Genomic DNA, 14,075 nt, shown 5'->3' on the forward strand with positions numbered 1-14,075 from the left:
CTTATTTCGATAATTTCAACCAATCACTGACAAGTATTCAGTTGTTTACATTTACTCCTTCGGCTGATTAAGCGATGTAAAGTGTATTTAATCTCCATACCTTCGTTTTATTTGCTTTTTTCATTTTAAATTTGCTTTAACCCTAACCCTAACCCTAACCCTGAATGGACGTCAGTGATTGGTTGAAATTACAGAAATACGACAACTTTAACATGGAATAACTTATGGATTTCTTTTTTTTTTAAGAAGACTAAGAGAAAAAGATGTTTTATATGACACCTTCTACCAGTGTTCCAAGTTTCAAAGTGTTTCGTTAATGAAAAATGTGGCCCCCGTTTTAAAAAAGATCCTCCAGCTGTACTATTCATGCCAAAGCAGATGTTGTAGACCAACATATTCCTCAGGTTAGTCAGATTCTCTCAAACCATCCAATCTGTGGCACAAGGATGTTAAATGATGACAATGATGAAATACATTTGACGAAGATAGTCTTCTAGATTTACCTTATTTGTAGAGGCATTGATGAAATGGAAATTCATCTTCGAAGATCAATAACAATAATGGTAATTACCATCATGAGCAACAAAGCTTGTAGTAGCCTGCCAAATTTAACTTGCTTTTATATATATATATATATATATATACATATATACAATTGCAGTGTGGAAGGTGTTTATAAGCCATTTAAGAAACACACAAAAACAGTTAGATTCACTTCAACATTTAAATTTAATTTGCCAAAATATTTTCGTCGCTTTGAGACCGCGATACTGAAAGAATCATGAACTACCTTAGAGAACAATGAGAATCTATAAAATAATGTTTCAATACGGTAAGAATGAATGAAACTAAGCCATATGCATATGTTGGATCAGTTGATGTAAAATAAAGGAACTATCGAGTGAATAAAGGTTTTCTTTTTGCGTGTTATTTTTTGCTTATAGTAAATATGTTGGACAGAAATGGCAACTGTTATTAGATTAGTTAACAAACACTACAGCTGTATGACACAAACTCACTGAGTTTATGGAAACATAAACTAATTTGTTTGAAGGCAGTAACATGATCTTGAATCGTTAAGAACACATGTTAAGGGGCAACACCATCTGTTTAAAACAAAGATAATTGGCCAATTAACATCATTATTATCCAACTATTCATGCTCAAGGTGAATCACCTAAATGTAATTAGCAGAAAAAAAATTTGCAATTCAATAAAGGTTGAACTTGCATGAATTTATATCCCCTTCTTTTTTATCCTGACCTTGTCTTGTTTAGGAAAACATGATTATTTAGAGAAAAGATAAGGGAAATAATTTAAAAAAAAAATTATTGGTGTAATGACCCGCCAGAGGCATCATAAAATAAAAAGCAAAAAAAAAAAGAAAAAACAGAAAGGAAATGAAATTTGAGTAGATATTACTTGAGATAAAGAAAGAAAAATAGGTTGTTGGCCTGAATGAAAGTGTGACCTGTAGAGAATGGTTCAGACTCTACTAGTTATCTTATATACCCCGCTTTCTCTTCCCATCCCTTCCACCATATGCACCAACCAAACTTTTCTGAACTCAGTGGCATAGCATGGATTTTGGCTGCCAAAAACTTACACTGGAACACCATACAAAATTCTTATCAAGATTTTTCTGCATTTTAAGCATGGCCCCTTCCTGACTGGTATTGAAGTCCTATCATTTTTCCTGTGAAATAAAACATTTATCTTCAGCAGGTTTACTTAGTTGTACAATTTAAAAGGATTGGGAAAAAAAGACCTCAAAAAATCCCCTGCTTTTGAAGGTCAGTTTAATTTTTGTACTTGCAAACTGAAAAAGGAAACTATTAATGCTAACTAACTGTAATGAGACACAAAACAAAATTCTATAGGTAAGTTGCACAGTTCAATGAACTGAGCAAGCCTAGTATATGACTGGTACTTGTAGTTTTGAACTTCAAGAGAGGAAAACTAAAACTGATTCCAGAAAGAACAAAAAATGCAAAACAGACCTGAACTGAAGCTGAACTAAAAAATATATAATTTATTCATTCCAGTAGTTTTAAACTTAGGCACAACTTGAAACACATTCATAAGAACAGGTAAAAAAAGAAAATGAAATTTAAAAAATCTTGATTCTGAAGACACCTAAATTTTATTTTTGTAAAATATATTCTTCAGAAAAATCTAACTAAAAACTATCATTGTAACAATTACTGTCATCAAAGAAGTAAAGTAAAAGACTTGATGATAAATTTAATTCTAATTTTGATGAAGATAAAAAAACATAATAATGCTGCATTATTTGCATTGATTGAAAACTGCAAAATTAATGCCTTGTATACACAGAGAATTTCATAACCTAAGTATTGCTATCTCTGTCATTTCTGTAGAAATAATCCATCTTACTTCAATATATAAGCATAAAGGGATAAATGTTAGTAGGAAATAACCAAACTTATGTCAATACTGGAAGAATAAACTTGTTATAGACTACAATATAATTTATCATCACCTTGATGCATATGTAATCTATTATCTTTCTACTTTAGTGCTTCCACACTCATTTTTGTCCCTTTATATTAGAAAACCATTCTGATTTATGAGAGAAGAGAGAGAGAGAGAGAGAGAGAGAGAGAGAGAGAGAGAGAGAGAGAGAGAGAGAGAGAGAGAGAAAGAGAGAGAGAGAGAGAGAGAGACAGAGAGAGAGAGAGAGAGGATGCACACGTGTGTGTGTGTGTGTGTGTGTGTGTGCGTGTAACCACAAAACTTCCCTTCCAATTATATTTGCCTTTTGATAGGAACCTATTTGAACTGGAAATAATAATCTTTTGTATTATGAACATAGGTGGAAGATCCAGAATATGACAAGCTTAACCAATCTCTAATTTAAGTCGACATTCGAAACAAATCAAAACCACATATATTCCAGAAATGGCATCGGCACACCAATTATTCTAAAACTATATCCATAATTTAATGGTACCATAATACAATTTTAGTAGACCATAAAAATACTGTAATATTAGAAGTTTTGGCATTATAACAAATCAGTTTGCAATCTATATAACACATCGACATTTACAGAAGACTGAAGTAAAAGCAATGTAGGAACCATAAGTGCTCCAGATATTTTTATGTTCTCTTATTTTAGAGGATGCCAGTTTCCACAGACAAAGGAATCAGTGTTTTTCATGAGTTAGTTTGCAGACAGACTGCATACTCTCGACAGACAAGTTCAGAGAATAATGATTAAAAGATTCAACAATCAAAACCAAAAAGAAAAAAAAGTTGGATGGGATAATGTGAGAACAAAGAAAAATTATTCAGAGACAGTAGAGAGGTGGTCAAACATGAAAATAATATCATGAAATGATTGTATATTTTGAAGAGAAATACAACTGAGTAGTAGTTGAATAAATTAAACGTGAAAGAAAAGAGAAATAATTCAAGGAAGCCAGTGGCTTGTATATGAATGAATATAGGGATATCAATTACCATACAACATAAAATCTTGATTTATTAAAACTATTTCTACCTCTACAGGGTATATCACAATTACCAAATGGCAGTTGAGAACAGCTCCGTATGAGAAAGAAGACAATCTCATGAATCAATAATTTTCCAAAATTGACAAATCATTAAGGAAAATGGCAGGTTTATTTTCCAGAGATAAAAGGACAATCTTGGACTTATGCTTCTGCTTCAATAAGCATTATTAGTCAGATAATTGTCCTCACCTATCTTCAGCAGCCAAGGTACAAAGGACACAATCTACAGCCTACATAATTTGCATATTTAAACAAAAATGAGCAACACTAGTTACTAGATATTGGAGAACTTATTTAATGAGAGAACTCTATTATATCAAAGACATGATTAAACTCCTCACTTTGAAAATTACTCAGACCTGCAGAGAGAAACCTTAATACAATTTCCAGCAGTTGGAAACAAATTATCATGTGCACTCATATTTAACATGTTTTTGTACATGCAAGCATGGTGACTTTTCACTGCAGAAACAGTCCCAGGAGAAAATTCTTCTCACAGACAATATGTATGAAAAAAATATTTGTTTCCTTCTCTCTCTCACTCCCAACTACACACACACACACACACACACACACACACACACACACACACACACACACACACACACACAAAACATAGTGAGGGCATGTGACCTAGTGATTAGGATGTCTCACTCATGATTGCAGGTTTGCAGTTTCAATTCCTGCAGATGGTGCATTGTGTTCTTGAACAAAATACTTCATTTCACATTGCTCTGCATTCACTTTGACATCTGTGTGGCATACCATACACCTGTAAAGGTAATGTCAATTTGATGGAGGGAGTGAATTAATGTACAGCACCAAAATTTTATTACAGCAAATAAATGAAATGCACAGGTTGTTCAGCAAAAACCTGTAGAACACCCATCTGTCATATACTACAGGAAAGACCAATATACATATAACATAATGTAAGTGTATTATTGCCAAAAAGCCAGAAGCTACAGCATTTTAATGCAATACATTTATAAAGGGATTTTTCCCAGACACAAAACTGCAGCTTCTTGATACACATGCATTAAATATGTTTTGCAGATGAAAACTTTACTCTAGAGCTGCTTCTATTGCATAACTTGAATATATATCACATGGATGTCTTATAAAACTATCCCAGAATGAACAGGCTTTAATCCAAATCACAACAAGTGTTTCTATGCATTAGCAACAGCTGTCAGTTGCTGATTGTTTCACATATTATAGTAAAAGGAGTATTCCTGGTGTGTGATAGTATATAGTAGCTGATAACCGTAGAGGAGCTTTGAAATGCATGTTATAAGGTTATTAATCAAGTGATATTAAATATAAATATATTCATATTCTGTCTTAATTATAAAAGAAAACAATCTGTATCAGTTTATTCTGCTTCATCTTCTGCGTTGGCAAACCTTTCATGTTAGCTTTACTAACAAAATACATCTGCAACTGAAGAAATTAGCACTCCTGGTTGTTCCAAATGTAAGACATTTCTTTGTTTTATCAGTTTATCTCTTATCTTCAACTTGTTTCAGTCATTAGACTGTTGCCAAGTTGGGGCACCGCTCTGAAGGGTTTAATCAAACATAGTGACCCTAGTTACTTATTTTTAAGCCTGGTACTTATTCTATCAGCTTTCTTTTGCCAAAGTGGTACTTTACAAGGACGTAAACAAGTCAACATTGGTTGTCAAGTGGTATTGGGAGACAAACACAAACACATTTGTCATCGTCATCATTTAGTGTTTGTTTTCCATGCTGGCATGGGTCAGACAGTTTGATGGCCTGAGAATTGTACAAGTCTCCAACCTGATTCGGCTTGGTTTCTACAGCTGGACGTCCTTCCTAATACCAACCACCCCAAGAGTGAAGTGGGTGGCTCTTATGCATCACTGGTACTGACCATGAATATGATTTCACTTGGCTTGACTGGTCTTCTCAAGCACAGCAAATCGCCAAAGGTCTCAATCATTTGTCACCACCTCCATGAGACTCAACATCAGGAGATCATGCTTCACCATCTTGTCCCATTTCTTCTTGGGACAAATAGATATATATTTTCTTTTATTTTGTTTATTAAATCCACTCACAAGGCTTTGGTTGACCTGAGGCTACAGTAGAAGAAACTTGCCCAAGGTGCCATGCAGTAGGACTGAACCCGGAACCATATAATTGGGAAGCAAACTTCTTGCCATACAGCCACATGAAATTATAAACTACTTCTAATTACAGAGCTATGAAGTATTTTATGTTACCTTAATGTTTCCATGCCCATCATGTGACAAAAAGTTTGGGAATTTTGACAGCTTCATTCTAACAATGCAATTGCAGTGCAATTGTTGAAGAGTAGTATAAAATGTTTGGATAGTTAATGTATTAATCACACAATTACAGTTTCAAAATGGTTTTACTGTGTGTGTGAGTGTGTGTGTATGTGTGTGTGCACGCATGCACACTCACACAGAGTCACACCCACTGACAGTCATTCCCCACCACCATATATATATATATATATATATATATATATATATATATATATATATATATGTATATATATATACACACACACACACATACACACATAATGCCAGTCAAAAAGCCATAGGAGTTATATGTTCAATTTAGTGGAAACTGGTTCTATGTATTAAAGAATGCAATAACCATACAATGAATTTGGATATTATAGATAATCAAAACAAAAAAAAAACTTCGTTATTTCTTTTTTAATCATATTATTTGCAGCTGTTCTTAAGCAGACATTTAGTCACATGTGCAAATCAGAAGCCACCGCCCAAACAGCTCACCCCACCCCACCCTGTCTTGTGATTAGGAGAGAGAGAGAAATAAGACAAGATACCAGCATGTCTGTTCATAATCGAAATGCACCAACTTGACACCATAACTGTTAGCAGACCTGTCACATTTGTAGGAAAATGTTAATGTTTGTCCTGATATGTTTCATCAAACTAATTCATTTAGGACAACAATGAACTTTGTTAGCTCAAAAACAAATTAAGACTAATTTTACCCTAAATCCTACACCAACATTGGAAAATTAATGACTTTATTACTATTACATCTTAATTCTTAATGATCTAAAAAATACTTAATCAGAGATAATAAGCACGGATTCTAACTGAAGACACTGAAAGTTCTTAAGAACATTCACAAATTCTGGTAATGCATCTGAATATTAATTTTAATTTATGGTTCCATTAATTGTTAATGTCTAATATTACTGTTGATTATGACTCGTTGAATATATTGTTCTTTCATTTTGTTTCTGACAAACAAGGTAAACCAGTCTGGTGTTTCCATAAAGAACATCAACACACTTCTGTATGTGCATGGAAAATCTACATGCCTAACACAAACACACAGAATCAGGCATATATAAAAGTCCAAAGAATATGATTTATACATTGAATTCTTATTGTTGGAATTTCACAATGTTCTAAAACATTAAAAATCAAAAAATGTATGATTGATCCCTACATAGAATATATCATTAGGTCCTTACATATAGTACAATTTGATAACTACACACACAACTTGGCTCCTACACAGATAACATAGTTTGATCCTTACACACAGCATAACATGAGCCCTACACACAACCCAAAACAAAGCAGTAGAAATCTCAATTAACTGGTCTATGTTAATAGGTATTGTTGAAATTAGGTGCAAGAGTAATTTCTTCAAAAACATATTTCTAAGGATCACAGAGAATGAAGTAGTGGCACTATTGCTCTAACAACCAAAGTTGCATATATTGTTTCAGTTCTGTTTATGTGGCGCATGCGCACACAAACACACACACACACAAACACACACACACACACACGCAATGCTGGTCATAAAGCTGCAGGACTAATGACCATAGGTTCACTCAGAGTTAAACTTTGTTACAGTCATGAAGGTACATTACAAAGAATATGTATTACAGTCATTATTTCAGACAACTTGGTAAAAACACCATATTTTCCATCATACAAGTCAAATTTTCAAACCAAAATCTCTTTGTGAAATGCAGTAGGATTTGGAAAAATGTTGATGTTTGAATGTTTACACCACATGTTTATACTATATACATCAACTTATATGCTGGGAAACACACACCATTTTGTGCACTACCTACAGCAAAAAGAAACAGTACACCATTTGAAATCCATTTGATACTGACCCATCTCACACTGCGCATGGTTCTATGATACAAACTTTATATTTTAAAGTGATCTATATTGAAACCTTGCATCATATTTTCATAATTCATCCTAAAGCTTAACCATCTTTTAACTACATTTCTCTCTTTGTTTCAATTAATCTTGAAAATAATGAAGTATTTAGTAAAATATCTTTATCTTTTAACCTGGGCGTTTGGAATGTAAATTAAGAAATTTTGGCAGGTTTTAGCTTAGATCACTTTGAAACTGAGTTAGAGACAGAAGGCATCAGAAGGGTTAATAATGAGAAAGTTATTTCACTAAATTCTTCATTGTTTTCAAAATGAATCTAAACAATATCAGTACGTTTCAACTGAGATATAATAACAAAAATATTAAAGAGTAAATATCCAGCTTTGTAAGGACATACAGAAATAATAAGAAATAAAACAACAAAGACTTTAAAAAAAAACTTATAAGAATGAACGGATAAGATAGAAAGAGGACATTTTTATGTTTAGCTGAAATATTAGAGCAGATTGAAATACTACATAAAAGCGAATCCAATTGTTCTCCACTAATCAGATCAACTAGTTTGGACAAAGAAATAATACACCTTTTATACTTTTAATTGGATTAAAATCCAGATGACAGTTGGAGATCCAATCCATTTAAGATTACCATAGAGAAAGTGGTTAAAGCAAATTCAATTACATCAACAACAAGATGAAGAGATAAGGAAAGCAAAAGAGGGTTGAGTGTTCTAAAGTTTAATAAAGAACAGAGCAATATAAAGGTTCTGTGAACATTAGATCGTATGTTAACCTGAAGACTAAGGTAGTATGTAGAGATTATTTTGTGCAAGAACTGGAACAATTAAACAGAGTGGAGTACAATGGATTGAATAAAGTACAATAGAGGGATTAAGTACCGAGTAGAGTACAACAGATAGATTGAATATTGAATAGAGTATAATAGATTGGTTGAGCCTTGGGTAGAGTACTAGGGATTGATTGAACAGAATGCAATGGATAGCTTGAATATTGAGTAGAGTAATAATTATTGAATTGAATATTGGGTAGAGTACAGTGAATAGGTTGCATATTGAATAGAATGTATGGACTGAGTATTGGACAGAATACAATGGATGGGTTGAGTATTGAGCAGAATCCAATGGCTAGATTGAATATTGCATAGAGTACAATGGATAAATTAAGTATTGCAAAGAGTACAATGGCTTAACTAATGAGTAATGGTTTTAGTGTTGAAGGGATATAAATAGCAGCACACATTCTATAAGAGGAGGAAGAGGGGAGGAGCTAAATGGAATGAGTATTAGATGAATAAGAACCTTGATGAAAGTGACAATACTCAGAATAAGAAGGTAATGTTGATTATCCATTGACAGGAGTTGACAAAGAAAAGGCTGCCATTGAAAGAGGGCAAAGCTCCTTCACTTGATAGATTAACATCATTAATAGCACCACTGATAATGACGATGCTGTGATGGTGGTGGCGATGGGTATGATGACGATCTGCAATACAAAACTATCCAAAAATGGCATTGTTAAAATATAACGCTTTAGCATTTAAACTGGCCATATGCAGCCCAAATATTCTACTGGTTTTATGTTCAAATCGACTGCATCCAGCCTATCACACCTACTCAACAATGTCATTCTACAAATAAACAATTATATTATTAAAATTTCAAAGCTGAGATAATGCACAATTAATTCAAAACAATGTGAATAAATGGAGTAAACCAAATGGTAAAGGGATAAACCATATCACACACACATACACACACACGTGTGTGTGTGGTGGTGGTGGGGGGGGTAGTTATTCTTCGATAAACCAACCCAAGAAAATGCATAATGTAGATTAAAATTAAAATAAATTAATTAGTTGAATAGAAAAAATAAAACATGTCCAGAAAACTAACTTAAAAGAGACAAAGATGGTAATAAAAAAAACTAAATAAAATACAACAAAAAAATAAAAAAAGAAAAATAATAATAATGATCTCAAGTGAAAACAGTCAAATGAAGGAATTAGATGGAAGTGGAACGCCAATATAAGTAGTTAATTAAGACCTGATAAAGTATATAGTACAAGATAAGAGAAATGAAGGAGAATCTGAGAAAGAAATATTACAAAAAAACCAAAAGAATAACATAAAAGAGTGAACTTAATGGCAGAAATAAGATAGTTTAAATACATCACTGCCACTGGGTTAGTACAAGTTTGGTTATATTAGCAACAGCTGCAACATAATAAATTTGAGGTTCAGAGAAGAGTCAGGGAATGAAAAAAAAAACACAAAAAAACCCACAAAAAATAGGAAAAATTAACAGTATCCTACATACATCCTTCCAAGATACACACACACACACATACACACACACACACACACACACAGTGCTACACATATATATACTTTTAATGAGCTTCAATAAAAGCATATTACTCTACCTTTGGTATTCAAGCACTATTTTTTCACATTGTTTTTCATTTATATACTTATATATATATACTTATATATATATATATATATATTTCATTCACCATGATTGATCACTAGCCACAAAACCTTTTTTATTTTCTCTCTCTGCTTATTTCTGTGTTCCTTCCTGTTGAAGAGTGTAGGCTCGAAATGTAAAACACTTTCTCACTTCCTGAACGTTAAACTAATACATCTGTTTGTTGTTTACACACCCGTCTTTGTCTTTTTTTTCTTTTGTAAATTCCAACTATATATATATATATATATATATATATAAAAATATATATAACGTGAGAGAGTTAGGGGTTGGGGGTTCAACCCACTAAGGGATAGTATCTATCCAGTATACTGCTGGGAGGGTACCCAATTATTGCTACACTAGTGCTATACTAGGTGCAATCAATGGGAGCAGGTAAAAGTGGAGGTTTTACCCAAAATTTGTATAACAATTAGAAAATGGAGGATAATATGCTGAACCCAACTACTTGCAGACGGTGTATCCCGTTGAATTCATTAATTTAATTCATAGCAAAAGTGACAAAAAAAGAAAGAAAAAGAAAGAAAGAACCAAAGCACAGGTGTCTATGGCAGACTATGTTATTTTGCCAACCTGGTTTACATATAGAAGTACAAAGTACATAAGGAATTAGAGGATGAACAGAAGTTTAATCTTACAGCTGTTTCGGCCTAGTCGATTATATTAGCCCCAATGTTCAGCAAGTGCTTATTTTATTGACTCCAAAAGGATTGAAAAGCAAAAATCAACTTTAGCAGAATTTGAACTCAAAATGTAAAAACAGATGAAATGTTGTAAGTGTCTTGCTACGCATGCTAATAGTTCTGCCAGCTCACCACCCTTAGTAATCCTTTCTAGAGGCATAAGGCCTGAAGTTTTGGAGGGGGGGGGTAGCTAGCTGATTACAATAACCCTAGTGCATAACTGGTACTTATTTCATCAACTCCAAAAGGATGAAAGTCGAAGTTGACCTCAGTGGAATAATAATCATAATACCTTTCTACAAGAAATACAAGGCATGAAATTTGGGGGGGAGGGGGGCTAGTCGATTACATCGACCCCCAGTGATCAACTGGTACTCATTTTATGGAGCTGAAAGGATGAAAAGCAAAATTGACCGCAGCCGGATTTGAACTTAGAATGTAAAAACTGCTGGAATGTCGCCAAGCATTTTACCCAGCTTGCTAACAATTCTGCCAGCTTGCAGCCTTAATAATAATAATAATAATAATAATAGTAATAATAATAATAATAATAATAATAGTAATAATAATAATAATAATAATAATAATAATAGTAATAATAGTAATAATAATAATAATAATAGTAATAATAATAATAATAATAATAATAATAATAGTAATAATAGTAATAATAATAATAATAATAATAATAATAATAACAACAGAAGTAGAAAGAGAAAATTATTGCAGACATTTTTGTAATTATCAAACAAAGAAATATTTCTACTTTACAAGAAACAAATGTGTATTTTCCATATCTCTCTATTAAAACCAAACTGCCAAAAACACATACATACATGTGCATGCACACACACACACACACGTGCAGGCACACACACACATGCAATCTATAAACTGTTGTTTAGAGACGTTCATTTGATTTGGAAATAAACGAACATTGGCAATCGTTAGATTTCTACATAATCAACACAAAGCAGCTGATCAAGAAAAGATTTAATTACCTTCTGGTTTCTTTATTGAAAGGTTTCTACAACGTTTTGATGGATAAATACAATTAGAAATATAAGATCAAGGGAACATTTTCTTCATATTATCATCATCATCATCATATCTCTCTCTCTCTCTCTCTCTCTCTCTCTCTCATACACACACACACCTGCATAGATTTAAACAAATATACATACATGCAAACACATATATCTACTCACACGTGTGTGTATATATACAAATAACTACATATTCATACATACACACAATCATTTATATTATATATATATATATATATATATATATATGCATATGTGAATGAAAGGAATGGAAAAAGCAGTTATGCACTACATATGTTTCCAAAGTGGATGAAATCCATGTAATGGAGTTATTAAAACAACTCCATAATGATGATGTCTACCTTTTCTTCAGGGGCAGACTGCTGGTTGTGCAAGCAACTGTTTGCAGCAATGAATTATCCAAGAGATTTTTTGACTAATTCATTGCGACAAATGGTTGCATAACTCATAACTCAAAATATTGATTTTGTCCACTTTGCAAACACATAGTGCGTAACTGCTTTTTGCATTCCTTTCATTCTTATATCTACTATCCTCATACTGAATAACGCAAGTTGGTTTTCAACTGGAGTTGTATAGAATCTGTCATCTTGTTGGGATTACCTTTTTAATTTTGATATGGGGGCAAATCTATTTGATATAGTGATTAATAAATTTTCATTGACTGATTATTATTTTGATTTATCTCATACAAGTTGTGTATATGTTAGAAGCTAACTAGCTGTTTTACCACAATCAAGTAGATCTTATATTGATGCATATATACATATTTCATCATCATCATCATTTAATGTCCATGTTCCATGCTGGTATGGACTGGATGATCTGACAGGATGCAGAGGGCCCAGGACTGCATCATACTTCTGGGTCTGCTTTGTTATAGTTTCTATGGCCTGATGCTCTTCCAATGCCAACCACATTATAGCATAAAGTGTAAGCTCTTTTCATGCTACAAGGAGCATGCAAGACAACAAACTCAAAGGAGTAACTTCATGCTAGGATCAGAAAGTATGGCTTGCTGTAAAGAAACTACATGGCAACATGTTTAGAAGAAAGTGTGTGAGCACAAGGGTGGAGGGAGAAAATATTAAGAATAGTAGTGACAGGGTGAAACTTCAAATTATGAGGTGGGTAAAACTGAGAGGGGAAGAGAGCCTAGAGTGAGGGAGGGAGTAGGATATGACTGATAGCGAAGAAGTTGACAGGGGAAAAACTTGAGTGGGATGACAATGTCAGGTAGGTTTCAGAAATGAATGGGGAAGAGAGTGGCAAACACAGTACATACTGCTCCAATGTATCTGACACATATGAAGCTTATGTTCTCTGATCATCTGCCCATGATTCCACTACGTCTCTTGTGTTCAAAGATTATACTGAGCACAGCATATAGAGTTTCTACCTGCACCTTTTCTGCATACTGAAAAAAGCTACTTCTCCAAAGGTATTAGAATCCTGTAATCTTTTTTACCTAAAACCTTCATCTTTGCTAGGCTTTACATACACACACACACCCTGCACATTTATATACATGTATCTACACATATTTGGGAACATGTAATAAGTTATATTTGTTATATAACCAAATCTATCAAACACACACACCATACAGGTAATTTATTATCTAAGTGGTATTGCTATGATGAACAAATAGTCTCACTAGCAGAAAGTCTGCAAGACATCAATCGTTATTAAGTGTATTGGCAGGTCAGTGTGCTTTCAGGATATTTTGACCAGCCACTGATTCTAAGTTTACCAAAAAACTGATTGCTTTCTATTAGTCTAGCCAACAAACGAGGCATCTGAGAGAAAATTAATTCTCTTTTCATCCTGCACATTATACGCATGCATGCACACACACACAAATACATGTGTGTGTGTGTTTGTGTGTGTGTGTGTGTGTATACACTTTTAATAAAGCTGCATAACAAATGGGAATGTTAAACTGAGTAACAGTTTTGCAGCTGTAGTAAAAGCATATTATTCTACCTTAGGTATTCAAGTATTACTTATCCACCAGTTTTTCGCATTTATGTGCTTAGTTGTGTGTGCGTGCACACACACACACACACACACACACACACACACAC

The 14,075-nt window shown here is 33.3% G+C and overlaps 1 protein-coding gene across 2 annotated transcripts in view; it reads right to left on the minus strand.

The window, feature by feature from the left end:
* The window catches only part of LOC106878318 (SPRY domain-containing SOCS box protein 1), a 138,645-nt gene that overhangs the window by 4,323 nt on the left and 120,247 nt on the right, over positions 1-14,075 (minus strand). The window lies entirely within an intron of this gene.

The sequence above is a fragment of the Octopus bimaculoides genome, chromosome 12 (assembly GCF_001194135.2).
Source record: "Octopus bimaculoides isolate UCB-OBI-ISO-001 chromosome 12, ASM119413v2, whole genome shotgun sequence".
Classification (NCBI taxonomy): domain Eukaryota; kingdom Metazoa; phylum Mollusca; class Cephalopoda; order Octopoda; family Octopodidae; genus Octopus; species Octopus bimaculoides.